The sequence below is a fragment of the Antechinus flavipes genome, chromosome 4 (genome assembly GCF_016432865.1).
Source record: "Antechinus flavipes isolate AdamAnt ecotype Samford, QLD, Australia chromosome 4, AdamAnt_v2, whole genome shotgun sequence".
In the NCBI taxonomy this organism is placed as follows: domain Eukaryota; kingdom Metazoa; phylum Chordata; class Mammalia; order Dasyuromorphia; family Dasyuridae; genus Antechinus; species Antechinus flavipes.
Window position 1 is genome coordinate 200494295 of NC_067401.1, and position 27363 is coordinate 200521657.

At 35.0% G+C, this 27363-nt stretch overlaps 1 protein-coding gene across 2 annotated transcripts in view; it reads left to right on the forward strand.

The window, feature by feature from the left end:
- The first annotated feature begins 1313 nt into the window (after positions 1-1313).
- DAAM2 (dishevelled associated activator of morphogenesis 2) overlaps positions 1314-27363 on the forward strand; it is a 137539-nt gene continuing 111489 nt past the window's right edge. For both annotated transcript variants that reach the window (XM_051996889.1, XM_051996891.1), the window contains exon 1: positions 1314-1405. The gene's annotated coding sequence lies outside the window, so the exon portion shown is untranslated. The remainder of the gene's footprint in view (positions 1406-27363) is intronic.

Consider the following 27363-nt stretch of genomic DNA (forward strand, 5'->3'; position numbering starts at 1 on the left):
ATTACAATATTATATATAGATCATTGAAGAGCCAAGTTTCATGCAAAATGCACAGAATGTTACACTTGGAGCTATACTTAACCTGAGTTTGAATCTTGCTTAGAACACTTATTAGTTGTGCATCTCTCAGCCTCAAATTCCTCATCCTAAATTAGGAATAATAGCAGCTATTTCCCAAGATTGCTGTGAAAATCAGATAAGATAATATGTGCCTAGATCATGGTAGGAACTTGATAAATATTTCCCAACTTGATATAGACAGCTTCATTCACTAGAAGTTTAACTCCAGGGTCTCCCTTTTCTACTCCTAGAAATTCCCAATTGGCTGAGATGCAGAGTTAATTAAACTTTATTTATGCTATCCTTTCAAGGTGTTGGAGGTCCCATTCCCCACGTCTCAGAAAACTTTCTGGCTTGGGCATAACTTTATAACAAGTACTTTTTGTCTGAGGTGCACAGGCAAACAGAAATTTTTGCCCAGTCCTCACTCTTGGGAGGAGACAAGGCTGGAACAGATGGAATGAAATCAAATTTTAAACAAGTTTTAAACACTTACAAAGAAACATAAACAATTACAAACAAATATCAAACAAATGGAGTCCACAGATGCTAAAGACAGATTGCTGACTAGATCTAAGCAGGATTTCGCCAGGAAAAAAAAAAAATCAGAGGTGTTGAGTTTAGAGCAATTTAATAAAAATGGACTTAAATGTTTAGTTCTTTGTTTTCATGTTTGTTTCAGGCAAGCACTCCTTAGCAAAAACCGGGAAAGCATTTGGATGTGGATCAGAACTTCCAATTGGCTGTTCTCTTTTGCCTCTTGTCTTTCTTTCTCACCTTGCTGGGAAACATTCATAGAAGGGAGGGTATTTCCCGGAGCCAAAAGTACTTGGATGTCCTGAGTGGGACTAGTAACAAGTACTTTTCTGCATTGCATAGATATACTAAGGAGGAACATATTTTAGCTTGAATTTTTTTTGCCTCTTTGACCCTAAAGTGTTTTCAAAAGAGAGACAGGGTTGGGAGGTACCTTGCCAAAGTTTTCTGCAGTTGCCCTCATTGTCTGCCCTCTTGTTTCCTCCCTCCTTCTTTTCCCTTCTTTGTGAAGCTTTCTGTTTGAAAGTGTGAAAATTACAAATCCCAAGGAACTACGATCAATACTCTACCTAGGGAAACTTCAGACTATCCTTGCCATAAATATCTCTCCAAGGCAGCCTGACGTCAGAGACTGGGAGGGAGGGAAAAGAGAGAGGCGAGAGGTTGGTCTGAAAGTGAAAACAGCAGTGGTTTCAATCTGAGTACTGTACAGAACAGAGAGGAAAGAGGAGGAGGACAAGAGGCACTCTGTGTGGATTATAGGACTACAGAAATCGGGGAGCCAGGACGAAGCTATGGGATGCACAGTGTGAGTACGATGACCTCAGCCCCTCTGTTCTGTTTCATGCTGTTGGAAGGATGGGTTTAGGAGATGGCAATAAGGAGCAACATTCAGAGGATACATCTTTTAAAAAACTTTTACAATCTTTAAAGCGGTTGGAAAACATTGCTCTGCTGTGGGCAAGCTGTTTTGTTTCTACTTAAATATACATAAAAACTATGTACATTTAGGACTTTGTTGCTGCTGCTGCTGCTGTTGCTGTGTGTGTGTGTTGTGTGTGTGTGTGTGTGTGTGTGTGTGTGTGTACGTGTTGGCACATTTGTATAAAGGAAATGTCTTTGGAAAACTTTAAGAGGAGAGGGGGAGAGAAAGATTTGTGGATTTGAAATCTGATTCCCTGATTGTCACAGGAGCGTCAACCCAAAATGAACTCTCCCAACCCCTAAATACTGGCAACTTTCCTGTGGCTTTTCCCCAGTTCAGGGTCCCCAACTGGCTTCTTGGATTGGTTCCGTTTTAACTCTTTGTAGACGCAACTCCCAGCCATGCACAAGTTGTCTTGACTGCAGATGGGGCAGAGTGAGCAGTATCTGATCCCCCTCTTGGTGGTAGTGGAAGCTTTCTTTAGTCTGGCCCTGTGACTTGAGCTACTCAGGAGGAAGAATGCCAGGGACTGGGGAGGAGAAATGGCATTTGGGAATAAACCCCTTGCGTTTATAAGTCTAAGCATCCCCAGTTAGCTACTGCATAACTTTATTGTTTGTGTTTGATGTTAAGGGGAGTTTGCACTGAAATTTATATATGGAAGGAATCGGTCTGAGGGACAGGTAATTTGTGAGGTGCATAAAAAGGAAAAGGAAAGGGAAAAAAAGAGAAGAGGAAGGAGGCAGAGAAGGGGGAGGTGGTATAGACTCTGGCACAGGCTAGTCCCCAGTTCTGAGTGGGGGGAGAGTGGGCTGGATGTCTCTGCCACATCTGTCCCACAGCAGTGTGGGTGCTGGGTACCCCGGGGAGTGTTCAGTGCCCCAAACAAGATGTGAGCCTGTAACATAAAGAGAAGTATCTGAGCTGTGGGGTGGAGAGAAAGATTTTTATCAAAATTGAACACAGATTGCTGAGGTCTGGGCTTAGTTAACCCTTCCCTCTGCCTTATACACTCATCCACCATACTCAGATTGATGCAAGAAAAGTTCTGCAAGGGAATAAATGGAAAGAATCCTTGAAGTTTCCCCTAAATTATATCTGAGAAAAGTAACATCCTTAAATCTGTAAAGATTTTTAACATTTTCCTTGGTTTCCTCCCACCCCTATCTAAACTTCTCAGTTTGGTGTCCATTTTGAGAGATTTCATTCTGAAGATTGGTTATCCTAAAGAAAGAGACACTCACCTTGGGACTTAACATGAAAGAAACATGTTTTTGCTCAATGTGGAAGAGGGGCAAAAATTGGATTGGGTCAGGATTATACAATACATGGCTCTCTGAAGGCAGTAGTCAGTTTCAACAAACAAGAGACCACAGAAAAGATTATTTTCAGCTTTCATCTAAGAAAGTTTCATTCTGGTTTGGCATTTTTAAAGAAAAATTTTGGCGGGAGGGGTAATGAGGGAGTTAGTAGCTAATACCCTTTGGATTAGTTGACTGAAAAATTTATTAGATTCTTCTCATGTGGAGGAAATTCTGACAAGCAGACTTTTGTCCTGAAGTGTTTTGGACTAAGATTGTCTTGAATATTAGACAAAACGACTTTTTTTTTTCAGAATAAGAGAACTTAATCAAGTGAAATTTATATAAGTAATTCAAATCCTAGAGGATATTGCCATTTGGGTGTTTAGAAACCAAATGAACCTTTTATGTATTGACACTTGTGTGCTCATGTGTCTCCCCATGGTAACATGTCCCTGTATATATGTGAATATGTGATGGGATGGGGAAGAGATGAGTATTAATAAGCACACTAACTCATAATGATAGTGATACCTAGAAACTATTAATTCATTTAAAAAGTTATCTCATGCTACACCTCTACTGCCTATTAGACATCTTCATCTGGAGGTCCAATAAACATTTTAAAATCAACATGTCTAAAATTGAATTCCTTATCTTTTCCCCCCAAATATTCCCACCCTTTTCAAACTTCTCTACTATTATGGAGGATAAACTCAAAACCTAGATGTAATCCTTGACTCCTCTCTCTCTCTCCCTTTATGAAATCAGTTGTCAAGACCTGATTTCACCTTTATGACATGCCCAAAATATACTTCCTCTGATATTGCTACCATTGTGATACAGACCTTATGTCCTCACATTTGGTCTATTGCAATAGCCTGAAAGTCATTCTGCCTGATGCGTCTTTCCCTACTCGAGTCCATCCTTGAATCAATTGCTAAAATGATTTTCTTAAAGCACAGACATCACTATGTCATCCATCCTTAATCATTAAACTGCAGTGTCTTCCAATCAGCTTTAGGATCAAGTAGAAATTTCTCTGTTTGGTATTAAAAAACCATTTCTAACTTACCCCTTCCCACTTTCCAATCTTCTTATAGCTTACCCTCTCTCAAGTACTTTTGCTACAGTAAGAGTGGACACAGTGACTTTGTTGTTCTTCAAACAAGAAACTCTATCTCTTAGCTCCAAGTATTTTCTCTGACTTTATTCCACAAATAGAATATTCTGCTTCCTCACCTCTATCTCATGGCTTTCTTCAAGACCTAAATTAACTTAAGCTAAAATCCCACTTTCTAGAAAAAGCATTTCCTCATCCTTCTTGATTCTAATGGTTTATCTCTGTTTTATTATTTTGTACTTATCCTGTATATTGTTTGTACATACCTAGTTTTTGCCTCTTGTCTTCCTTTATTAGAATGTGAGTTCTTTGAGAACAGGAATTTTTCTTCCTTCCTTTCTTCCTTCTTTCCTTCCTTTCTTCCTTCCCTCCTTCCCTCCTTCCTTTCTTTTTTGTATTTCCAGGTCTTAGCACTACAGCTAATACATAGGAGATGTTTAATCAATAGTTATTGAGTGATTGATTGATGTTTCTCTGGTTCCCAAGTAATGAATTTGATTCACTGATAAAATATCAAAGTCTGTTAAGATAGGTGATCCTGAGGCAAAACTTTTTTTCCCCCACCTTGAGTACAAAGAAAGAGAAAAAAAGACTCAAGTCTCAAAGAGTTCAAAGAGGGAGACAATATATAAATAACTATGTAAAATATTCAGGATAAATTTGGAAATAATTTTATAGATATTTGTTGTTGTTCAGTCATGTCCAACTCTGTGTGACCTCATTTGGGATTTTCTTGGCAGAAATACTGAAGTGATTTGCTATTTCCTTCTCTAGTTCATTATATGAATAAGGAAACTAAGGCAAATAGGGTTAATGACTAGGCCAGCTAAAAAGTGTCTGAAGCCAGATTTAAACTCAGGAAAATGAGTTTTCCTAACTCCAGGCCTGGCATTATATTCATCATACCACCTAGATGACCCAATTTCAAAGAGAAATTGCTAGTGCCTAGCAATTAAGGAAGGTCAGGAGAGGCTTTTTATAAATAGTATGATTTTATCTAACTTGAAGGAAGCCAGAGAAACCAGGAAGCTGATACAAGGATAGACAACATTCAAAGCCTGAAGACACAATCAGTGAAAATGCAGTTTCTGTTGATCTTGTGTGAGGAATGAGGAGATAGTGTCACTGAATTATAAAGTAGATAGAGGGGAGTAAGTTGTAAGAAGTCTTCCCACTGTGTCAGAACTTAATAAATGTTTGTTGATTTACTGATTGATTGGTTGCTAAGATTTGGATAATTAAGTCTCCCTAGTCTGAAAGCTCTTCTATTCACATTCAGCTGTAAAGAATGATCTGTTTCCTCTATTGTCAAAATTAGTTTCAATTTGTATTTCCTAATTAGGAGAAAATGTACACTAATGAAGATAGTGCCAGATTTAGTGCTTAAAGACCAGTGTTTGAGTCCCAATTCTGCTGTATAAGACTCAGACAGTATACATAGGACTTCGTATCTACATTTCTAATTCTATGTCCTTAAGTAGTTACTAAATTTGCATAAGCTTCAATTTTTATTTTCTCTTTTTATTTTTAGGCAAACCATTTCCACAAAAATCATGTTGCAAAAGAAAACAGATTCCTGTCTGAAAAAAAAAAAAAGAAAAACTATAAAGAAAAAAATGTATGCTTTAATCTATATTCAGACACAATCAGTTCTTTCTCTGGATATGGAGAGCATTTTTCATCATAAAATCCTTCAGAGTTGACTTGGATCATTGTATTGCTGAGAATAGCAAAGTCATTCACAGCTGATCTTCTTACAATATTGCTGTCACTTTGTACATAGTACATTTCACTTTGCATGAGCTCATAGTAGTCTTTTCACATTTTTCTGAGAGCATCCTGCTCATCATTTCTTATAGCACAATAGTATTTCATCATAATTACATACTGCAATTTGTTCAGCCATTCCCCAATTGGTGGGCATCCCTCATTTTCCAATTCTTTGCCACCAGAAAAGAGCCGCTATATTTTTGTAAATACAGGTCCAAATTTTTTAAAATGAGGACAATAACATAATACTGAACTAGGAGGGCTATTCCAAAGATCAAATGAAATTATTTTTATTCAGTTGTGTCTAACTCTTCACAATTGCATTTGGGATTTTCTTGGCAGAGATGGACACTGTTATGTTTTGCCAGTTCCTTCTCTAGCTCATTTTATAAATGAGAAAACCAAGGCAAATAAGATTAAATGACTTCTCCAGGGTCACATAGCTGATAACTGTATGCAATTTGAACTCAGGAAGTTGAATCTTCCTGACTTTAGGCCTGATGCTCTATCTACTACACCACCTAGCTGCCCCAGTGAAAGTATATTTATGGATGAAGACTTTTGAAACAATGACGCTTTGAATAAGCCTCAAATATCAATATTCTCCATCTTATTGATTGTACAGACATTGAACCCTGGATCTCAAGTCAGTTATGCGCATTTTCTGTTCATGAAGTCATTTATAAAAGTTTCTAGGGTTTCATACCACATCTTCAGTTCTAGAATAGCATCAAACAGTATAAACTACCAAACCAGATCCATTTAGGCCTTGCTAATTCTGAGAGAAGAAGGAATGATTAAGTTAAACTCCAAGTACTATAGATGTAACCTTGGGCTATCATTACTCTTATCTGGTTTGGGATTTGGAAGATTGGCTTGAGGGCAGAAGAGATCCACTAATCACAGGGAACAATGCTGAATCAAATATGGAAGAGACTTTCCTGGTACTTAATGAATTAAAAGGTTGAGACACACATAAAAATCCAATTCTAGAATTGGGGCCTAAGATAGAGAATTTGATTTGAATTTCTCTTCTCCCAGATTTATTCCAAAGTGAACAAGAAATCTATCAGAGATAGAACTGCTCTTTTTTTGAAGATGCAATTATAGACTTTTCAGGCCTATTCTGTTTTCTAAGAGATTCTTCAAATTGACATTTATGTCTATGTCTTTGAAGTGCACATTTGTTTTTATTCAAGTTTTCGCTGTAACTATGTCCTGGGATGACTTTACAACTTTTAAAAGACTTAGCTAATAGCCAACTTCTCCAGAGATGTTCTAGACAAGGAACATGTAAACCTGCAATCTAATGGCAAGATGTGTTTCCCCTTCTCTCCCCAATGAATTTTTTTTTTAAACTGAAAGAATTTTAAAATGTTATAGTAGAAGTGTGAGTGATATCTGGTTGCTCCTTTCCCCTGCCCTCCCCATATGCATCCCAAGAAAGTCATTCCAGATCTGAGGTATTTAGTAGGTCAACATCCTTTCAAAAGTTGAGAAAAGTAGCCCCAAACAAGGTACTTTCTTTCACAAGGACAGAGAACACATTAGTTCAAAGCAAAAGGCATTTAATCATATATTATAAATCAAATGGCAAAAAAGAATCTTTGTTTGAATGGGATATACTTTTCCATGGGTCACAACACTAGCAGTTAGGAGAACACACAGAAAATATATTTGTCTGGGCCACATATATAAATTTCACATGCAGTGACATTTCACAAAAAGTGACCAGTGTATATATTCTTGGAAGGGTAAATCTCTTCTAACATGGAAGACTTACTGCCATCCTCAAGTGATGAAATAGTTTTGTTCTATAATGGATATTACATTATCTTCACTCTCTAATGTATGGCATTACTTGCTCTATAATTACTAAGTTGCATTTTGCTACTATCTACTAGTGTAGCTAGTGAGTCTCTTTATTACTAATTGCTGAGTTGTATCTGCTATGGTATTGTAGATTTTAAATCTCCTGGAAAGAAAGAGTTAATGGTTGTAGAGAACACAATTTAGAACTATGTACCATATCCAGAGCAAGCAAAAGTTACTAGAAACTCCAGGCTAAATTTAAATAAATTACTTTGATTATTCTTCCTTTAGGGTAGACTTAAGTATCTGACCTCAGCAAACTACTGGATTTTGGATTAGAAAATTCCTTTTAAATCCAGTCAAAAACTTCATTGTCTACCTATATCTTCAATAGTCACAGGAACTTCATGTGAGAGGGCTGAGGTCTGAACTTTCCCTTAAATCCTGTAATTCTCCCTGAAATCAACCTGAAGGCAAAATCAAAAGAACCAGAAGAAACTAAGAGAGCCAGGCTTCCATCTTTGTTTCATATTGTGCCATACCTAAGTTCTTGTTGTTGTTCAGCTGTTCAGTTGTATCCAACTCTTTGAGACCCCAAGAACCATAGCACATCAGATCTTTTTGTCCTCCACTAACTTTTGGAGTCTGTCCAATTTCATGTTGATTATTTCCATATCGTTATCTATCCTGTTTCTTCTTCTTTTTGCCTTAACCATTCCCAATATGGGGGTCTTTTCCAATGCGTTCTGTCTTCTCATTAGGCGTCTAAAGTATTTAAACTTCAGCTTCAATATTTGATCTTCCAATGAATAGCCTGAATTAATTTCTTTAAAAGTATTGACTCATTTGATCTCCTTGATGTCCAAGGAACTTTTCTCCTGGTCTATGGTTTGAGAACATTAATTCTATAAGGCTCAATTTTCCTTATAGTCCAACTCTTACTGCCATATATTGCTACTATAAATATCCTAGCTTTTGTTCTAAGAGACTTGGTTGGCAAGATGATGTCTTTTGGTTAGGGCAAAAGTTGTAGAAATATCCACAAATGGATTTTCTTTCCAGGCTCTTTGTAATGATAATACTGTTCTACATTTTTATATTCATTTATTCTTATTCAGCTAAGTAGTTTTGTGCTATTTAAAAATTTTTATTTTATCCAAGAAAAAAATGTCCTTGTTGTTCAGTGATATCCAATTCTTTGTGAATCCATTTGGGGTTTTCTTAGCAAAAACACTTTCTATTTCCTTTTCTAGTTCATTTTAAAGATGAGGAAACTGAGACAAACAGGACTAATTAACTTGTGTTACTTAACCTATGTAACAGGGTTACACAGCCTGTATGTATCTGACCATATTTGAACTCATAAAGATGAATCTTTCTGAGTCCAGACCAGACCCTGCTCTCCCACTCTCTATCTTTATGCCATCAAACTGCTTAGCAACATCATAGACAATATTAAGTGATAGATAATGCAAAGAATTTCTATTTTATTTATTTCTGTTTCATTAAGGAGATAAGGAGAAAACCATTATGATAGGAGCATCACCTGGTTTATGTAGATAAGACTAATCTTTTGAGGGAATGGGGAAGCCTTTTGACTTTCTTTCTACCTAAGACATAAAAGGTCCGCCTTTAAGGGAATGTTGGTGGAAATTTTTAACATAATTTCCATTGCTCTGCCTTTTTGATCTGGCATTACTATATTCTTTGGTGACTGTAGATATGGAAAGTAATGCTTTATTTTTAATTTAAACAGAAATTACATCATTTTAAATTTGATAATCAATAAAGTTGTTTTGTTGCATTTTATAGCCCAAGCATGTCTCATTAGTACAGTGGAAAGAGTGTCAATCTGGAATCAGAAGCCCTAAATTCAAATCATTTATTATATCCTATTTATTAGCTATGTGACCTTGGGAAAGCTCTCTGACTTCTTTTCCTCAGTTTCCTCATTTGTAAAATGACATATTGGACTAGTTGATCTTCACATTCCCTTCCATTTTTAATCTATGACCCTTGTGTTGTAAACTCAAGCCTGAGTTATTAAATTGGCCAGAGTTAGGGTGGACCAGCATAAACTTTCTTAGATTAAACATTTGCTGGGGATAATTAAGGATAGAAGAAGGAGGAAATGCATTACAGATACAATTTTTTGAGGGGGGTAATTTTGGCCCCCAAAATCTGTTTTCAAAACCCTGAATTATCTGGACAGTTTTTAAACTTGTATTAATTTTATCTAATGTTGTCTCCCTTGAGGTAAAATGGTCCATCTAGATATGATAATAAAAATAATAATAACAATAATAATAGCTAACATTTACATAGTGTTCACTATGTGTTAAAGATTTTAAAATTATTTCATTTGGTTTTCACAACAATGCTGGAAAATAGATGCTACTATTCCATTTTTTAGATAAGGAAAATGAAGCAAATAGAAGCTAAGTGACTTTGTGTGGAATAACTGGGCTACAAAGTATCTTAGTTCTGATTAGAATTTGGGTCTTCCTAATTCCAGACTAACCACTCTGAGCCTTATGGTGCCACTTAACTGACCCATTTGTTTTCTATTGATCTGTTGTTTCTATTTTTTTAAATGATGGTGTTCTCTTTTCTTCCCCAGGCTTATTCTTCTGTCTTCTGATCTCCTCTGGCCTTTTAATAATTATGTAATACATTGGAGAAATATGATAATGGGCTTTGGAGGATTATTTTAGCTAAATAATGACTAGTGGCTATATCTTAAAACAAAATTCATTTATTTATCTCTCCTCCTTTTAAATATTATATTCGGATAAAACTTTATGTTCTATCTTGAATGTGTTCTAGCCATTATCTGATTTTCCTACAAATGCAGTTATACTATGGCTAGATCAGGTAGGATGTTTACCCTGCCCTTTATCACCTTTGTACCTCTATACTCAAAACTTTACTTGAGAATAGATCTACCATAATGTTTGAGATTGAGACTGGTTTGAAGGCTTGCTTATAATCTAGAGATAGGAATAGACAGACCAGTTGACCTTTGGGATTTCCTCAGAAAATAGTTGCCGTTGGCTCTGTCAAATAAAAGTGTAGTACCCAACTCTCTGTCCCTTTGGGAACTCTGGCTTTATATTCAAATTCAGTATTTACGTCATAACTAGGTTGTTTCTGCCAAATCTGACTGTTTCTTGTGGTGAATACTTGATTATTACTTCTTTTGACCCAAGGCTAGGTCATCTCTATTGTGTTTTAAGCCTTTCTGAGAGAGAAATCCAAACTAAATGCCAAAGTCAAGTTCTTCTCTATAATTTAAATTTGATAAACCAAAATCAATATACCAAATCAAATTGTTTGAGGTTAAGGTTACTTACCCTAACTTAGTTTCTTAGAAAAGGGCAGAGAAGGGACAAACTGAAGTGAATGGAAGGAAAAAGTTGATATCTTTCTAATGATAGCAATAGTATTTGTAATTAACCAAAGTAGCACAAATGATTATGTTCATTTGGAATAGTCAAAGGGACAAGAGGGACCAAATCATTCCAGAAATATTATTTCCATCATGAGAGAGTCTGATTACAAAAGCTTTTTTTGAGGCAGATCTATGTTTACTGTATGTTAACTCTCCACCATTCATTTGGAAGAGAGCCATACTGGTAGAGAAGGATATCTATTGTCACTATTTCTGTTGGAGATGATTATCATCTATTCATGTAACTATTGTTAAAAGAATTGATCAATAATCAATCATCTTGGAGGAAGCTCAAGTTTCCTTTAAAGAGCACTGGACTTTACATCAAGAATTATGTTTGAATTCCAGCTCTAACAGTTATTTCCTCTATAGACCTGAGAAAATCACTTACCTCTTTGGGTCTCAATATTCTCATTAAGAAGTTATATATTAGGGGCAGCTAGATAGCACAGAATGAGAATAAGAGGAGGAAGGAAAAATGTCCATACTAGGTAATTCCTACAGAAAATATGTAGAAAGCATAGTTACTATCCTAGTATGCCTAAATGTGCCTATTCAGCACTTCAAATTCTCATTCTATTCACTGGACACTTATGCAGAATTGTTCTCAGCAATGACCCCTTAAAAGAGAGAGATCATTGTATTCAACTAGCTGAGTGGTCTATTTAAAAAATAATAAAGCAGCCCCTTTCAACTAACTTTAAAAGCACTAAATAAACTAAAAACACCAATTAAAAGAAAAGAAATAAGAACTTCCAAAACTTGAATATTAAGAGTTTATATCTAAGCCAACTCTCTTCCATCACTTCAAAGCAGAAAGTAATACATGAAATGGAGTTAACAAATAATAATAACAAACATAAAGAAAGATTAGGAAAAGTCACACCACATAAATGAACAGAGTGGCATGATAAGAAAAAAATGAACATGTTTCTAGACAAAAAAACACATATGCAATAAATACTATAGACTCAAGAATTCCTACTGAAAAAAGAAAGCATAGAAATAAATTCTATGGGACTTCCAGAAATCATAATGCAGAAACACCAAAAAACCCTCTAAAATTGAAAGAGAAATAAATCCATTAAAGGAAACATTAAGAATGGAAGTAAAGACAAATATCAGAACTTGTAAGGGAAAAATAAGAAAAGCAAATGAGAGTTGACAACCTAAATATAGAATAGCAATCTTTTCAAAGTAGTAAGTGTTTTGGAAAAAATAGTGGCAGAATTGGGACCCAAGAAACTGAAAATGGAAGAAAATTTGATGGAGAAGAATTTTTTTTAAATGAACAAAAACATGAATTTTATATAAGTTAGAATGATCTTGAAGATGAGTACAGAGATAATTTGAAGATTACAGACTTTCTAGAAAGTTGTGACATTAAAAACTCCAACATGCTTCAAGAATTAAAATTGTCCAGAAAATGTATAAATAGATGGCAAAAATCCAGATTTATTAAATCTATAGGATACCAACAGAGAGATACTCCAAAAAAAAAATATTCATCAAACATTAGAGCATTGATGTCAAACAAAAATAATATAAACAGTTGAGAGAGTCATATGAAGGAAAAGTCAATTTTAATTATTCTAGACTTATTTATGAAGAATCAATAGAATAATTAGAACATGGCATTGTTAATAGTAAAAAGAAATAAAAAAGAAAAATAAAATAAAATTTAAAAATAAAAAATAATAATGTCTTGCAAATTTGAGCCTAATATCTTGGAAATTTGGGTGATGCCAAAGGGATGTAAAATAAGGAGAGGGGGATAAGAAACTCTCAGCTGATGGTTTTAATTAGATATTACAGCTCATATATAGGGATTCTACTATTCTTGATGCTGAAAAAAAATTCTTTACAGATATATTCTATCTTTCTTCTGTTTCTTGTCCTTATATTTTTATCCTTAAATGCCCTTGAAATAACTTAGATTATAAAGTATCTCATCAAACTTTCTTTAAAGCAATTTTACCTTCTATTGCTTTGTTCTGTATTATGAGGCAATGGTATTCATAATATATCTTCAATCATTCACTTCCATAAAATTCTACAAACTAGTTCATATTCTAAACTGGTTCCATTTTTGGCTGTCATAAATCTTCATTTATCAAATAAATCAAGTATTTGCTGACTAAGGGACTTACTAGCCTCTTTTTATCTCTTAGAGCAACTAATTTTCTTTCATTCAACTTCTATATGAAATAATTTGTCATTTTTCTGTCATTTTTATCCATATCTTCTTTTTTTCCCATCAAATATAATGTCTTTAAATGGGAGAGGATAGAATTGTCTTAATTCTATGCCATATCTTTGTTTCACATTTTATTGCTTATTCCAGTTTTATATCAATTTTTATCTTATCTCTAATATTATAGTAGCACATAAATATGATTTGGAAATGACTGACACATCAGCAAGGAGTTATTGTTTGTGTCAAAAACATAATAAATTTCTTTTTGTGTGTGTGAATGATTTTAGCTAATGTTATTTAACACTTTCCATGCCTACTATATGTAGATTCTTTCCTCAAAAAAAGTATTAATGATATACAGCTATGAGGTTTCTGTGAACATCTTCAGTACAAAGTCTTTTGTCTTTCTATTTTTTTAAATTCCTGATCTACATTTTCAAATATATTACTTGCCATCTCTACCTGTTCCTATTTTTGAACTCAAACAAATGAGTATCAAAGTATATACCGATAAAATTTGGAGTATCTTGTGGAGTTCTTTGTAGAATTTCTTTATCTTTTCATTCTTCCCAACAGATGTTGGTACATATCCTGCCATTACCTTCATGGTGGTCTTTATGCAAACACTTACCATGAGTTCTACCATATGAGTTGACCAGATGTCCTGAGATTTTTTTTTTTTTTTTTTTTTTTTTGCTTAGAGATGCATGATATAGTGAAGACTTGCCACACTTTTCTTTATTTTTCAAAATAGAAGCTGAATTGTCCTTCTACTCAGTTGCCACTTCCCCCTTCGTTCTGGTTTCATCATTAGTTAAAATGTCAAAACTAACATGAGCACTCATTGAATAAATTTTTATTAAGTACTATATGCTAGGCACTGTGGTAGGAACTCAAGATATAAAAGAAAAAATGAAACAGTTCTTCCAATAAGGTGTTTATGTTGTATTAAGAGAGAGAATATGTACACAAATAAGTATATAAAAATTTGTGGACAGGGTACTTGTAGCCCAAAGATGCAGAACAAGACCAAGAGTTCTTAACCTTTTTTGTGCTTTAACAATCTCCTAAAGCCTATGTTTTTAAACATATAAAATAAAATGCATAGCATTACAAAGGAAAATAATTATACTCAATATTCACAGTTATCAAAGCATGTTTTTTAAAGCTAGTTCTTAGATCCCTGATTAAAAATTTCTTGATATCAGAGAAGTTGTCTTTTGAGCAGTTTTGAAGGACATAGGAATTTTAAGAAGCTCAGTAAGGTAGTAGTATATTCTGGATATATGAGATAGCCAGTTCAAAGGAACAAAGACAGAGAATGGAGTATCATATGTGAAGATTTGGCTGGACCATGATATGTGGAAAAGAGAATAAGGTATAATAAGCATGGAAAAGTAAGTTGGAACCAGATTGTGAAGATCTTTAAAAACTTTAAGAACTAAGAGGAGCTTAGAGTCTTACTGTGGTTTTAGAGATCATAGAAAGCTGCAGGTTTATTGTATAGGGAAGCAACATGCTCAGATTTAGTTAGTTGTATTTTAACTTTTTGGCCAATAGACAAGGATCTCACATTTAGACCACCAACAAGTAAACTAAAGATTATAGATGGCATATATATATATATTATTTAATTTTGAGGGTGCTGGTGGCCAGATATTTCATCTCCACATGGCTGGCTTCCTGCTGATGAGCCTTTCTATATTTTGTAGGATTGGTTCACAGAAGATAGAACAGTGTTAGTTCTGGGAGCATATCAAAAGCTTTCCCAGCATGATCATAGCATGTAATAATGTTTCATTGGCATAACCTCTGAAACCCAAGGTCATGATGGGGTATTCAAGCGGGACTTGGTGGAGGAACACCCATCCAAACTTTTGCATTGTGATCACTTAAAAATGCCTATTTATATATTATTTAAAATGCACAAAAAGCAACCCTATGCTCCCCTACCAACTTCTCCCCCCCAAAAATGATTGAACACCAAACTTCTGATAAAATTTTCTAAAAGTTTTCTCCTCCAAAATACATTTGAATATTTAAAATTTACAAAAGCAAACAAGCATTTTCTTCTTAAGCAACTCCATTTTAACAAGAAGACAGAAAAACCTCTGGCAGGGACATGGAAAAATCTATCTGCATTTGAGTAGGTCTCACTAGATCATAGATATGGAGCTGAAAGAGAACTTAGGAGGCATCTAATGAAAAATAATTTTATACGATGAGAAAACTCAGTCCCACTGAAGGGAAGTGAATTGTCCAAGATCATACAATACAGAGCAGATCCAAGATTTGAATCTAGGTCCTCTAATTCCAGAGCCAGTGTTCTTTTAACATTGCCTCTCCTACCAACTTGCCCTGATGAATTTTTCTGAAGGACAATCTGATGACTTCTTTATTTCTTTATCATCTCTTATAACTTTTAAAAGAGTGACAACCAAGGCTGCCCTGGATGTCACTCTTTTAAAAGAGGTTAACTGGATCTCTTTTAAAAGAGGTTAACTGGATTTGGAGTTAAGCTATAACCTGCAATGATATAGAAAGTTCCTCACTGGAAACCTCTTACATCAATGAAATCACAAGACAAATCCAAGAAAAAAGTTTATGTAGTTTGTTAAATAGATTCCTAGGATTTAGACTTGGAAAGAACCTTTTTGTTGTTGTTATTCGGTCATTTTTCAGTCATGTGTGACTCTCCATGATTCCTTTTGGGGTTTTCTTGGCAAAGAAACTAGAGGGGTTTGTTACTTCCTTCTCCAGCTCATTTTATAATAAGGAAACTGAGGCTAACATGATTAAGTAACTTGTCCAGGATCACAGAGCTAAGATGTATCTGAGGCCAAATTGAACTCAGGAAGAGAAATCTTCCTGAGTCTAGGCCCTCTATCCACTCTGCTATCTACTTCTTCCTGAGAGGTTATCTAGTTTAGCTCATTTTACAGAAGAAGATATTGAGAGTTGGAGAAGTAAAGTAATTTGCCCAGGCTCTTATTGATAGTGAGCAGCAGAGTCAGGATTTGAACTCACATTCTCTAACCTGTACACCAGTGATCTTTCTAGTGTTCTGGAAAATATACCGGTGGTATAGTGGTTTGGGGATCAGTAAGATCTGAGTTTGAATCCTACCTTAGGCATTTACTAACTATGTGCCATTGAGATAAGAAACAACCATGTTTGTCTCAGTTTCAACTATAAAATGGGGATCAGAACAGTAACTCCCTTGCAAGTGTTTGTGAGAGTCAAATGTGATAATAATTGTTTTTTTTTTTTTATTTTTTAAGCAACCCAGTGCCTGACAAACAGTAGGAGGAATATACCTTTTCTTAGCCTCAATTTTCTCATCTGTAAAATGGAGACGAAAATAATAGCTTCTTTATCACAGGGTTGTTATGAGTATCAAATGAGATGTGTAAAGTGACTTGCAAACACTGAAGAAAATTATATTTTCTATCTGTACTTACACTGTCCTTAAAAACTCCCCCTTAGAGTTGATTTGAAATCCCGGCATTGGCTAATGGTATGAATTCCTGAGAAGGAATTTTAGAAGGACCATCTATACCTTGAGCTCAGCTAGGATCTTCCTACAGTCAAATGTTGACAATCTTGCCACAAAATGTTTGAGAAAACAGATTGGCAAGCAATTGTAGATTCCAGAAACAGTGTGGATTGTTTGCTTTGGAAAGAGGGGAAAGAAGGATACCTGTTTCAGGGGTTAGATGTAAAAAGTTGCCATATCTGAATTCATAATTTGCATTAGAGAAGCTCTTACTTTTGAGCACACTGGAAGGAGAGAGGAAGAAAGGAGAAGAGAAAGAGATGGACATGGAGATGGAGACTATATTCCAGTCTTTGGAGAAGAGTATTTACTGGAAGGCTTTTTCAATTATTTTTCTTATTTGTTTTTCAAGATTTCTGTTTTTCTCTTGTTATTTTAATAAAACTTATCTTTTCCTTTAATGCTGTGTTCTTCACACTCAGAAGGAAAACTGGCTTGTGGGGATGAGGATGATGGTATCAAGGATTGCTTGAGGATTGGATATATCATGATAACCTGTGTGTGCATCAGAAATTTTTTGGTATAAATGCAGGACACTTGAAACGCAGGCTAAAATTCTTTCTCCCACCTCCACTTCATCTGGATCAATAAGAATTTTCATCATCCTCAAGTTCTTATTCAGTACTCAGTGCTTTTAGTAAAGGAGTTGTGTACAGACTTCAAAAAGTGCTTTTCACATACTAAGCACTTAATAAATGTTATTCTCATTCATTTATTCATTCTAGTGAAAAAGGAAGTTGGTATGTGAAGATGTTCAGGAGGACAAAACAAAGTCCCCGAATTTATGCTTTCATTTATCTTCTAGTTCCTGCCTTTGGAACATTGATAATAGAATAAGATACTCATAAATACATCTTACAAATAAGACACATTAAAAAAAAACCTTTAGAAAATAAAGTATACAAGTGAAAAAATTTTTGGTCTAGACTTATGAACTTATCTGATGCCTACTAGCAATTCACTCATCTGTCTGCACTAAAACTACCTTTCTGAAAATAAACCTGGTAAAAAGTGAATTGAGAGGGACATAATAACAGAGTAATTGAAATTGGTTGAGATTAGTCTGGAACAACTTTCTAGAGGAGAACTTTGAGAGAATACAGGACTCCATATGAAATAGTTTTCCTTGATCTTCCTTGTGTCAGCTGATAAAATTATATTTGACCTAAGTGTAGTAAGGGACAGCACAACATTCCAACCTGATGAAGAATGGGGAATCAATTCTTTCCAAATCCTGTCAAGTATGTTTGACTAGGCCTAAATACAAGGCTATTAAGGACAGTCTAACAAAAATCTGACTGAGAAGACTGAGCCCACAATGCCCACTTGGGCATTCTTAGAAACGTTTTCCATTCTTATGTTCGAGAACCCCATTAAACTCGAGGGATTATGTACGTATTTCAGATGTATGTGTTTGTGCATATATGTGTGTGTGTGTTTTCCATCTTGTGCTGATGGCAGCTGAGTATTTATAGCTCAGATCTAGAGAGCCGTTCTCACGTGGTTGCAGAAAATTAAAACCTCATGTGGATTTTGTTTTGTTTTCTTTTTCTGCCTTTGCCATTGCAAAGTTCTCCCAGTTCCTAAACCCTTGTTGTTGTAACCAGAGCTGCACTATGCTTTGCTGCTATTGCAAGGTTATATAAATCTAATGTTCTAGGGGAAAGAACTTATTCTCTTTGGGTTGGGCCACAGAGTAAAAGATGGCATTTCTCTTGGATATAGCAGTATGGTGTAGAATCCTTGTTGTTAAAGATCCTTAATAATATTACTTTCAGAAAACTTTCCTTGATTAAACTCTGCTTGAAGCTGAGTAACTTTGCAGCAATTTGTTTTTAACTAGACCTGTGATTTCATCTCTTAGTGAGAATCATCTTTCATGAATATAAATGGGTACTTTCTTTGCAATTTACAGATCTAGTGTTGCCTGGAGCGCCGATCACTTGCATGACTTGCTAGGGTCACATAGTCAAAATATGTAAGAGACAGAACTTTGTCTTGAGTCTTTCTTCCTCAGAAATCAGATCTCTGTCTACTACAACATATAGCCTCTCTTAGTAATATGGACTCCACTGATGATATTTTGTTTTATGCTTGTTACAATGGTTTTATGATCTTAAGTATTTTTTTCCTTCTCCTATGAATCTGTTTCTTTTGTTAGACTAAGGGCTCTTTGAGGGTTAGGACTATTTTTCACTTTTCATTGATAGCTCCTGAGAGATGGTAGGAAATACCTCCTCTTCCCTCTATGGTGTTTCATAATCAGGAAGGTTTCATATAGAGAAAGAATTGAGTGGATTGATATATTTAAGGTTGTTCAGGATAAGGTCTATTTTGAGGCATTTGAAGCCATTCAATTAATACTCAACAAAAATTTATTTAGCTCCTATTTTGTGTTAGGGCTAGGAATATAAGTACAAAAAAAAGATACAATCCACATTCACAAGGAATTTAATTACTAATGAGGAAGATAAGTACACATACACACACATACATGCAAACACACACACATAAACAGCATAAAGTCAATAAATACAAAGTAGTTACACACAACAAATATAAAGCCAATAAATACAAAGTAATCATATACACATGCCACATAAATATAAAACTAATAAATACAAAGTAGTTTAATATAGTTTGTAAGGCAGGATTTTCCACTTTGTAGGAATCAGGAACAACAAAATAGGGCTTTATTATCTTAAAAGAATAAAGAGGATATTAAAAGGCATAAAGAGAGACTGCATTCTAAGAAAGTGGAATAATCAGTACTGAGGTATGAAAACAGGAAATAGAGAGTGTGAAGATCAGAAAGAAGCCAGGTGGTGCCTCTCTTTTTAATTAGGAAGCAAAATCCATAGTTTAATTTTTCACTTTTAGGTAGAGCATCGTGAGAGCACAAGGGGATAAATTGTGGAGAAATATGACATGAAACCAAAGAGCCTGGGGGTGGGATGAGACTGGAGAAGATCAGGGATGAGACATTGATAAAGAACATTGGTTTTGTCAGATTAACTCACTTTCAGCTGACAGTACTTTATCTGAGTTGGCATGTCCTTTCAATTACTGCTCATCCCCAAGATCATCAAAGCATTCCTCACCATATTCCTCCCTTTCAAAGTTGGATTTCTTTTTGCTCATCTTCTCAATCCCTTTTGTTCTATTTTTCATGAGGCTAGAAATTGAGAGCACTATTTCTGTAATCAGAGGGCTTGGATTCAAATCTCATTTCTGAGACTTTACATCTGTTGAATCTTAGGCAAATCATTTGACCTCAATTAGCCCTCATTTCCTCAACTATAAAATGAAAGGGTCGGATTTTTGTTGTTCAGCCATTGCAGTTGAATTTAACTCTTCATGACTCCTTTTGGAGTTTTCTTGGTAAAGATACTGAGTGGTTTGATATTTTCTTCTCCAAATCATTTTGCAAACAGAGTAAAATGATTTGCCCAGAGTCACATGGCTAAAAAATCTTAGTCCACATTTGAACTCGTCTTCCTGCCTTGAGACCTGGTACTCTAGCCACTATTCCACTATACCACTATAGTTTCAAGAGGCTTGAAGAGTATGATAATCACCAGCCTTTTCTCCCTGAGTAAAATACTTCCGATTTCTATGACAGAATAGCATCCTCTATTGCCTTTAACTTTAACAACTTGACTCCATTTCTTTGGTTCCTCCCCTTTCCTCACTGTTTTCTGTCTCCTTCTCATTACTCTGATTCTCTTCCTGTGAGCGCTAGAGGGTTTCCAGACCTGTGGTGAGCCAATAATTCATTAGCCTTTGTCCTGTTTCCAAGAATCCCAAATATACAAGAATTCCTCAAAGAAAAGCCAAGCATTCTTGGGGGAAAGTGTGTGTCACCATGCGAGAAGGAGAATTCCTCACATTGTGAAATTGGGTCACAGTCCTGTCCAGTAAAATCAATGTGGATTTAAGAAATAGATGGAAATTGAATATCCCAAAAGGATTGGCTCTCAGTGACACGGATGTTTACCACCTTTTTCACAGACCACAACCAAGGGAACTCATCTTCCCAGTTCATTTCAGGGCAACATACAGATAACATTTTCCTTTGGACACAAAAAGTATTAGATTGCAGATTTTATGTGTTTGTTAGTTTTTCTGACTGCTCTTTGTGCACCCTGTTATTTCTTTGGAGGAATGCAGAAAAGGGGCACTATTCCTAGTCTCAGTGGAAGGAGTACAGTTCCTATACTCAGGGATCCTCATTCTAATGGGATATGAAAGGTCTCTGCCTTGGAGATACATACATCTAGCTATAGACAAGTAGATGTAAGTCTTTTGAAAGAGATCAAACACTCAGTAAAACTACTTGTAGAAAATATACAAATTAAATTTACAAACAAATTAATTATAAAACAGGGTGTAAGGTGCGCAATAATCGGGAAAGCTTTAAAAGGAATTTTTTTTTTTTTTTAAACTGGGTTTACCAGAACTATGATATAGTGGAAAGAAGATATTAGCCTGGGCAAAAGACAAGACACAACTCAAGTTGTGAAGAAGAAAAAAGTATAATTATTGTATAAGAGACAGCAGGGAATGGCATTGTAGTCTGCAAGTGTCTGGGAATGGGAGAATTTTTTTCATTAAGCATTAGGTTTTCAGGTCCATTTCCTAGGGTCTCTTTTGGTTTGCTTTGCAATATTAGGACGCCTTTCTAGCTTTGGCTGTGTTTTGGCTTTCCAATCCACAGAGAGTACAACTGCAATGGGCTGATCACTTTGTTCAAATGCAAAATGTAAGCTTGTCTAAAAGACAATTTTATGGAGAACTCACACAATGCAGAAATTCAAATGGTGGTCAGAAGAAGCAATATAAGGACACTCTCAAGGTTTTTCTGAAGAGCTTTAGAATTGATGGTGTGACATGGAAAACATTGGCAATGTCCAAGAATAGCATACCCACATCAAAGAAGGTGCTATGCTCAGTGAGAAAAGCAGAATTGAAGTAACTCAAAAGAAATTCTGGATATGTAAATTTAAAGAATTCAGCCCAAATGTTCTTAGGGACTACTTGTGTCCAGCTGGTGTTAGAGCATTCTGAAATCATATTGATCTGATTGGCCACCATCAAACATACTGTCACTTGACTTTATTTAATATAGTGATATTATTTTGTTCCTCTTTGAGAATGAAGTGTCCAACCAACCAACCAACTGGCTTCTCCATATACAAAATGAAAAATTTTCCTGCTCATCCATCTCAAAGACAAAGAGTTTACATTCTATCAGAAAACATATAAGCATATAAATATATTATTTACAATAATATATTTATAAAAATATTTATAAAGTCTATATGAGCTAATTTTAGAGGAGAGTGCTAATAGTTAAAGGGCTGAGAGAAGGTTTCCTGTGGATAGTGGAGCTTGGGATAGACTTTTTTTTTCAAATTGGGCATTTTAAGAAGTAAAAAAGCAAGTCCAAAGACTTGGAGATTAGGGATATGGAAGATGAATTCACAAGAAGGTGAATTTGCTTGATTATGGAGTGCCTAAAAGAGAGCCATATTTAATAAATCTGGAAAGGTCATATTGTGTATCTACTGGCCTGGGAGTGCTGGACAGCCATTTCTCACTAAAGGGCCCCAATTCTAGACTCACACAATTTGGATTCAATGCTAGAGAAAGTTGAGCTCTAAAGAAAGAGTCAGGCTTTTCTCTTCTATTGTCTCTTCTGTATTACACTCCCTCTGTAGAAGAGAAACTTGGGCCGCAACAACTTAAGTAAAACTTAGGCTTGATTCATTATTAGGGACTTCCCAAAAGGGCTTAACAGGGTTCTTTCTAGAAATGAGCTCAGTGTCTAAATACCATTTATTGTGTTGTTAATTATTTCTTTTTCCACAGAAGAAAGACTTTAAACATAACAGAACTCATAAGCCCACATTGATAAATATGTGTTTAAAACATGAACCAGTAGTTCCTAAATCTATTATACTCTTCTAATGATTGATACTTAAAACATCAAAGACCAGGTATTTTTGACTCTATCTTGGCTCTGCACAGTCCAATTCATTCAAGGTCCATGAATTCTGGAAAGCCAAGATATGACTTGGGTTTGATTCTTGTAGCTAGTCACTTTCTTTTCTGAGAAAAGTCACAGTAGTTGCAAGGAATGTGTCTCACAGGGCTACTGGCCCCAGCTGAAGAAGGCAAAATCACTGAGGTAACCATCAGATTCAAAAGGTTCATTCCTCAGGATTGTTATTCATTTAGCTGTTTTCCAAGAAAGAAACAAAAGAGGCAGCCAGAGATTCAAGGTCCATTCTCAGGCTCACCCGGAGAACCCCCATGCTCTTGATGCCATGTGTGAATAGCTGTTGGAATGCCAAGGGTGGGGGAGGGGAAGAAATCCCATCCTACTTCTCACAGAGAATTCTAATGGTGAGCTTGTCATCGACTATTCCATGAATTTGGAAGAAAGGAAGAAGAGAATGAGAACAGATGTTGTCCCTACCTTTAAATTCTACCACGTGGGCAACTTTTTCTATTCAGTGACCACTTATCTTTGACAGAAATTCTCTTTTCCCATGGTCCATATCCATTACTCCTGTCATGGGGGTGAGAAGAAGTGACACATTGGTATTAACTGGAAGTCTCATGTTGTGCTTGCCCTTCATCTTCAGAAACAGCTAGAATGCAGATCCATCCCTAGGCCTATTCCATGAATTAGCTCCCATTGTACTCTCCTCTTGTCTAAGTATTTGCTATCCTCGGCAAATCAATTTGGGTACATTGGTGCATTTGTCCATTTCTCCAATTGTAGAGATTTCTCTGGGGACTCAAGGAGTCTCAAATATCTTCTTTTAGAATTCTCCACACCAGTCCTCCCAAATAAAATGCCTCAACAAAGTTTATGTAACAGTTCCTTTTTCTTCAAATATTTAATTCTGAACTTTCAGATACCAACAAACATGATTATTCTATATATAATGAATAGAAAAAAATGTATGTGAGACCATGCATCTTCATTATATACAGCATTCCCTAGATAAATAATAAATTTAATACAACTCTAATACAACTCTATTTGTTTATTCCTCTTCCTAAAATTGCTTCTGCCTTCTGTGCATTTTATAAATATTTCATTACTATTTCTTATTTCCTTTTTGGTCTCATTTATCTGACATCACTCTCATCCTCCAAAATTATCTCTACAGCATAAAACTTTCCCCTTTCTAAACAAAAACAAATGTCCATCTTTATGTAAAAAGTATACTCAAGTAAAACAGATCCACAAATTGGTGATATAAGAAAATAGCATTAATAATTAGTGTTTACATCATGCTTATTATATGTTGAGTACTATGCTAAGTGCTTCATAATTATTATCTCATTTAATTTTTACCACAATCCTGAGAGGTAGATGTTATTATTATTTTCACTTTACAAATGAGAAAACAGAAGCAAAGAGGTTAAGTTACTTGACTATGGTCATACATTCAGCACTCTCTTCACTGGAATACCTAAGTGCCCCAAATACACTCTTTCTGGACCTGTAGTCTTGCATTTTTCTGTCAAGAAATAGGAGGCATGATTCATCATTGATGTTCTGGAGACATGGTAGTTTAATATGTAGATCAGAGATTCTTAATGCTTTCAAAGTGGTTTTCCTTTAATAATATTGGAATTTTTGCATAAGCTATTTTCCTGGTTCTCCTTATTTTACTTTCAATCATTTCTAACATGTTTCATATTTCTCTTATTAGTTCCTTCTGAATCTATTATTTCTTATTTTCTCGATAGATGGACTCCCTGTTTCTTTTCAATTCTTTGCTGTAATAAAAATGTACTCAAACATATTTTAAGAAGTACTCAAACATATTTTAAACATAGAAATCTTTTTCCTCTTTGGGACCTTTTTGAAGGGATGGATTCCCAAAGTGTGTAAAAGATATGAATAATTTAATGACTTTTGGGTATAGCTCCAGTTGCTTTCTAGAAAGATTTTTTTGGTCTTGTTTCACCAAATGATAGCTCTACCAATATTATCTGCCTTCCCACATTCCATGCAATAATTGCAACTTTCCTCTTTTGTCGTTTACCAATCTGGTGATTAAAAAAGGGAAAATTTAGAGTTGTTTTGATTCTACATTTCTCTTGTTACGGGTGATAAGGAGAACTTTTTTATATGATTGTTGAAATATTATATATTTTTAAAGAATTGGCTATTTCTATTCTTTGATTATTATGGCATCAATCCTTAATGTCTTTCCGATTTGCCATTCAGTATTGTTGCTTAAAAAAATTACCTTCCAAATGTGCTGTCTTTTGTTAGGGCTCAGGCATAGTTGAAGATATAATCACTCTCAAATATAAAGTTATAGAAATATAACAAACAAATAGACATTTTACAAAGTTTATTATGAAGTATTGCGTACTTTTAAGGGCCTATCCAAGACAGCTAGAAAAAAAATGAAAATGAAATAAATAAACAAAAAAAGAAAAATAGAAAAAGAAGAGAGATACAAATTTCCACTTACAAAGGAGAAGTCTAATTCCATTTGAACTCCCCAAGCATGTAGAGTTCTCTCTTCAGGGATTGGGGAATTAGTATTGACCAGAATCTGTCTCTTGACCATTAGATGATAAACTAAGGCAAAATTTTTTCTTGGATTCTTCTAGAATATAGGTCAATTTATGGTTTCCTTAACCTATCCCCTGCCATTGAATGGGACAATCAAGGTAGAGGTCTAGGCAAAAACCTCTCCCAAGACAGGACCAATCAAAGGAGAACCAATGATGTGTTACAGTAACCTTAAATTGGTTATTCACAACTGATAGTTACAATTGTACTGTGAGCATTTAAACCTCAAAAATCAGCAAACATAAATCAGGTCATGATTTATTGTTCTGATGATTATCTAGATTTATAAAAGTGATGGAGAAAAAGTTGACAGTGGAGATTTTATTTAAAAATGTGTCATATGTACTTTTATTTTAGAGAACAATTTTGTTAAATATGTAAGAGTATACCCTTATCTTCTCCAAGGAATCCCTGCAAATTTTCCTAAAGTCTTCTGAATGAAGTTGTGAGCTCACTTAATGATAGAATAAGCAATCTAGTAATTTTTTTTGGTATTTTTTAAAAAAAGAATTCAAACAAAAAACTGCAAAAAAGGGGATTTCACCAATTGGCAAATGGCTGAATAAATTATACATAATGGAGTATGATTTTCCTGCAAGAAATAACAAGAGATATAATTTCAAAGAAAGTTGTGGAAAATTGCATCAACTGATTCTGAGTGAAATGAACAGAACTAGGAAAACAATTTATACAGCTACAACAATGTTGTAAAGAAAAATAACTTTGAAAGACTCAAGACATTTGATTGGTGCAATGATTAATTATGGATCCAGAAGACTTATAAGAAAGCATACTAACCACTTCCTGGAAGGTGAACCCAAGATACAGAATGCAATATATATATTTGTACCTGAAAAAAATTTTGTTATAAAAGTTTTGGACTCTTTTTTTATCTGAGGGTGAGTGATTTAAGGGGGAGGAGGAGGGATCTAGTTATAAGATTGCCAAAAAAAGAAAAGAGGGTCACTGAGGAATTTTTTAAAAATGCAAACAAAAAATTGAATATATCAGAAATAAACATTGGCAGACAAAACAGTTTTGAAAGGAACACACTGAATTTATTATATATTTTTAAAAGCAAGTTGTACGTAAGGGAGACATTTTCACAACACAACATATTTTTCTGTTTTCTTTGTATATGGATTTTTCATATATGTATATGATTTTGCTTTGAGTTCAAAATGAAATAAGATTTAATTTTTTAAAAGGATATAAACAAACTCAGTTGATCCTTGAGCCCTTGGGGTTTCCAAAAAGGAATTAAGCACTTAAAGTTGATTTGAATAAGATCCTGAAGAGGGTCTTCAAGGTAACAATTCGCAAGCTGGAGGGACTGAGGTACCCTCTCCCAATAAAGTGCAACAATTTTGAATTCACTTTCAGATTTGGTCCTGTAGGAGCCTTACTTCTAAAACGGGAGTTAGACTCTTCTTCCTTTCTCTTGCTCACTGTCCTTGACTTCACAAAGTCAAAATGCGGATGAGCCTTTAAATAAAGGTTTTCAGTGTACAAAGGAGATCAGGTATAGGATTGCTATTTATTTCCTTTACAAAAAAATGATACTTCAAGCAATAAAACATGAAGCATTTTGTGGGACTGCTGAATAGCCATTTCAATTTCAACTCAGCTCTGCACCTTCCTTAGTCAAAGTCTCTGTCTTATGTCAGTCCAGGGCATGGGTAGAGTTCATTCTCTTTATGCTACTAGTTTTCTCTTTTAAGAATGATATTGTTGAAACTACTAGTCTATGGACCTCTATGGACTTCTCAAGTCCACAAGGTAGCTGCCAAGACCAGAAGTATTCATTTCAAAGTTACTGTTCATTCACCTGTGCTCAGAAAAAGAAAACTCAAAAAAAGAGGCAGCCAGAAATGTAAAGTCCAGTCTCAGACTCATTTAAACAAGCATATAATCTTGTTTCCATATGTAGGCAGCTGCTATAATTACCCAGGGAGGAGGGGAAGATGAAATTTCCCCAACCTCTGTGAAGTTCAAGGAAAAGCTGTCAGAGACTTTAGAG